The sequence below is a fragment of the Dioscorea cayenensis genome, chromosome 1, assembly GCF_009730915.1.
Source record: "Dioscorea cayenensis subsp. rotundata cultivar TDr96_F1 chromosome 1, TDr96_F1_v2_PseudoChromosome.rev07_lg8_w22 25.fasta, whole genome shotgun sequence".
Taxonomy (NCBI): domain Eukaryota; kingdom Viridiplantae; phylum Streptophyta; class Magnoliopsida; order Dioscoreales; family Dioscoreaceae; genus Dioscorea; species Dioscorea cayenensis.
In genome coordinates this window covers 3,910,048-3,914,754 of record NC_052471.1, presented here as the reverse complement: position 1 = coordinate 3,914,754, position 4,707 = coordinate 3,910,048, and the positions used below count along the sequence as shown (strand labels likewise).

Sequence of the window (4,707 nt, the reverse complement as noted above, 5' to 3'; positions counted from 1 at the left end):
GAATCTGCCAGAGATAATGCATATAGGACGAGTAGAATCTAATGTTTTGTATACATTATTTAAAAACCAAAACCAACTTTCTCTATTCTCACCTTCAACTATAGCAAATTCATAAGGAAATATGTGATCTTCAGCATCTTCCCCTGTAGCCATTAATAGAGTTCCTTTGTATTTTCCATGCAAAAATATCCCATCTACGGAGAAAACGGGACGACAAGAATTGAAACCAATTATAGATGGCCCAAAAGACCAAAAATACCCTTTTAAAACGCTCCCATCCAGGACCCTATTCAGAATCAAAGTCAACAATAGTACCCAGGTTGGAGCAGGTCAAAGCAAAAAAATCCATCCGCAATTCAGTATAAGATTGCTCCTATGATCCGAATATACGTTGAGAGCCTTATTCTTCCCTTTGCAAGCCTTTATATAACCGACATCAACATGGTACATGTCTTTCACCATTGTTTGTACTTGTGCTCTATATGCTCGGGCTTAAATCAGCTCTTAATGTTGATAACACTAATTCACATATCAGTTTACTTGTGCAATGCCGATTGTCAGATTAGATTCTTTCATTGATGCAACTATGTCGCCTCGGACAAGTTTTCACAACCCATAGAGATGTTTTGGATGAAATTGAAGCATGAAGGCGCCAATCGCAATTTGAACTAGCACATTTTACAGTGAGCATGGATTTATTGCTCTTCACACAAATAAATGTAACTTCTTTTTTTGAAGACCAGCGACTCAGCAAGTCTTTTAATTGTGTTTTTGAATTAAACATATGACCAACCCAATCATTGAAGTTTAATGACTCTTCATCTCCGGTTGATATATGTGGTTCTACATCATTTATTTCTGTTGCGTTGTACCAGTCATCTATTATTGACATACCAGGAATAGGCTCAAATTGTGTGTAATCATGTGAGGCCACATTTGCCCCTTGCTCCATGTTTGAAGTGGTTGCGCGCATGGCATCTTCTGCTATTACACCTTCTTGCACATCATTGGGTAAACTTGCATCATCATCACTACTTTCGTCTTCATCGTCACTGTCATCATTGTTGTGATCATCATCATCATCATCATTGTCATCATTGTCATCATGGTCATCACTGTGATCATCATTGTTGTCATTTGTAGGGGCTTCAAACTTAACATTATCAGCCTCATTTGCAGGTGTAATAGGATCTTCATTACATCTCCAATGTTGATGACCACTGGAGCTTCCAACGTCATTATTTATCAGTGGCGCACCTCTGAAGCTTACAAAGAAAACCAAACCATATGTATTACAGACAAAGGACCAGAAAATGACATATATTTTTATTAGGTGAAAACTCACAAAATTACAAAGTGTCCACAGTGTATGTAGTGGTTGGGATTACACACAGTCCTCCTTCATTCACGTATAATATTGGGGTACACAACCTCAACATTAATGATGCTGCTCTATCGCTATCAATATTAATTATAGTACTAGTACCGTGATTTATAGGCCATCTACACTTGATGTTCATATAGTTATTGCTCAAGTTGAAGTTAATAGCAGCAACAATAGTTTCTTGTAACGCACTCAAAGTGCTATCGGTGTCAACCCCAATTACTGTTTTATAGCCCTCGGAATATGAAGGTCTTTCATTTGTTTCTAGTAAACAGCCACCCAATAAACAATCACTGTTACCTCTGTATTACTCATCCTGAAAGCAGAGTGAGAGAAGGCCGGTTAAGGAAAAAAAAACATATAAGATAATTATTATAAACTATGTATTATATGTATATCTAACAAATGACTACTAACCTTTTATTAATTCTCAGCTTTTAAAACTCATCCGGTGGATATCCTCAAGCTGGTGATGGTTATGCAAAAGAGAAAGATAAAGCTTAAGAGTTGACGAAGATGGGAAGGAGGGAGAGATATTTATACATGGAGTTTTGCCTACCTTGTGAAGGAATAAGATTCCCCCTATATTTGAGATATACTTGGTGTGTCATTGTCATTTCTTATCATGTAAGGGTAATTGGGTTCTCTCTACACCTTGGATTCTCCCTACACCCAAAGACTACCTCGTGTGTAATCAATTTATGTCGTTTCTTGCCAAGTAGGCATGCACAACTAGCTTTATAGGGGAATCTTATTTTTGCTATAGCTGAAGCATACCTGATGTGTAATCAATGCATATTGTTTCTTATAAAGTAGGCATGCACAGCTAGCTTTATAGGAGGAATCAGATTCTTTCTAAATCTAAAGCTTACTTGGTGTGTAATCAATGCATGTCATTTCCTATCTTGAAGTCTACCTGCCGTGTAATCAATGCATGTTGTTTCTTATCAAGTAGGCATGCACAACCAGCTTTATAGGAGGAATCATATTCTTACTACATTTGAAACCTACTTGGTGTGCAATCAATGCATGTCAAGCCTACCTGGTGTGTAATCAATGTATGTTGTTTCCTGTCAAGTAAGCATGCACAACCAGCTTTATAGGAGGAATCAGATGCTTTTTACATCTAAAGCCTACTTGGTGTGCAATCAATATATGTCATTACATGGTGTGCATCAACGCATATCATTTTTAATAATTTTAATAATAATAATAATAATAATAATAAAGCTGTAAAAATAAGTTTTAATAATAATAATTATTATAACTTAAAAATAAAATATATATATATATAACCAATAATAATAATGATATATTTTTTTAAAATAAATGCCGTTAAAAAGTTTTGGTTTTTTTTAAAATAATATATATTTTAAAATAATATATATTTTTAAATAAATCCAGTTAAAAAATTATTTTATTTTTTTGGTTTTTTATAAAAATAAAAATAAATATTTATTAATAATAACTTAAGAAAATGGTTCAAAAAATAAAAATATTTTTGTTTTATATTTTTTTTAAAATAAAGGGTGTTTTTGAAAAAAATACCTAATATTTTATATTTTAAAAACACATGGGTGATGAGATGGGGTTGATGTGATGGTTTCATGGTTAGTTTGGTGAATATATTTTGGGTATAGTTATTTAGATAATTTAAAAAAAAAGGATGGCTATAATGGAAAAAAGCCCAATCAATCTTGTGTGTGAGAGAGTTTACTATCCAAAGTGATTGCGATAAGATTTTGAGGAAGGAAGGTGTCTTATGTTATTGAGGTTAAGACCAATTGGAGGTTGGTCGAGGAGAACCTTTTGGGATAAGGTCTTGTGGGTGAATCATCAATATATTTTGAGAGAGTGTACAAGTTTATAAAGGAAGTGCATGTATGTTCTTTCTGAACTTATGTGACCATTGTAATCTTGTTTGTCTTTTCTGTTAGTGGATTGATTATCTTAGTTTTGGCTTGTAGACGTAGGCATATTGTACTAAATTGTGTTACTAAAGTTTGTACCTCCTTTCTCTTATTTTTTGATGTATGTCTTTGGTAACCTAAATATTTGATAATTGACAACTTTTATAAGAACAAACAGTTATATAACTATTGTATGCCCAAACTTTTAATATCAAGATCACAATATTTATTAATTTATGCTTTATCATATTGGGCTTTTATCAAATGATAATATCAAGATCGTAATATTTATACTTTATGCTTTATCATATTGGGCTATATCAAACAATAAAATAAAAAAAATATAGTACTTGAGCTTAAAACACAAATACTTAAACATGCCAAAACTTAATCATAGACTTATAAATTTAAATAATTAATCAAAGAAAAAAGAAAAAAGAATAGGATGGGATGTCCCAACAAAACATAGATGAAAGATAATTTAGATATAAAAAAATTGTGATAAATAAACAATAAGGTAGTTGGTTGTCCATTCTCTTTATAAATTCAAAGGTCAATGGATCAAATCATTAGCATTTTAAATAATTTATTTTTAATTTTTAAATAATAAAATAAAACAATATTTATTATTGCAAACAATACGTTTTTTGTCTTATCATTTGCAAAAACTTGAAAAAATAATTTAAATTATTATTAACAAATAATTTTAACTAGTTCATACTAATTGTGTTATAGAAGTTAATCACTATCCCAATTTATCTCAAACAAATTAAGAGTGACATCTATTAATAATAAGTTAAAAAGAGAATCGATCAAGATCATATATGTCATTAAATAACTAATAAATGCTCTTGTGAGGAAAGTGAAATTTTATCTAGTTTTTTCAATTTTAATAGAGTAATATAGAATAAAATTTTTTAAATAGCCCATTTTAATAAAGTAATATGAAATAAAAATATTTAAGTAGCCGAACCTAAATATTTCCTCAGTTTCGTATAAACTGTAATAATTAAGCTTTCCACAAATATTAAGGTGGTCATCAAAGCTTTTAAAATTTGAAAACAAAAAATTCATCTTAAGACACTTTCATGTTTGTCAGAGTTATTTACTCTCATTAATATACACCATTTTTTAAAAAAGAAAAAAATATAAAATTAAAAAAAATAATTAATATTTATAAAAATTTTAAAAATACTAAATAAATAAAGTTTTTTAAATATGACAATTAATATGAAACCTACATTCTAGTTATCCAGTGATAAGAAATTAGATAAAATGAATGAATCAACGGCCATGATTGCACCATCACCTCGGGATCAGTTCTCAAATCAATCTCGATCTCACCGACTCCCAACACCTATGCCTATAAATAGGCGACACAGTCCTCTTTCCCCATATCCCAAACATCGCGAG

The 4,707-nt window shown here is 30.9% G+C and overlaps 1 long non-coding RNA gene across 1 annotated transcript; it reads right to left on the bottom strand.

The window, feature by feature from the left end:
* Positions 1-876: 876 nt before the first annotated feature.
* On the bottom strand, positions 877-1,876 carry LOC120251585. Its single transcript, XR_005533511.1, has 3 exons — positions 1,802-1,876; positions 1,346-1,700; positions 877-1,259 (listed from the first exon to the last, which is right to left on the bottom strand). It is a non-coding gene; the product is annotated as an uncharacterized LOC120251585 (long non-coding RNA).
* Positions 1,877-4,707: the final 2,831 nt, after the last annotated feature.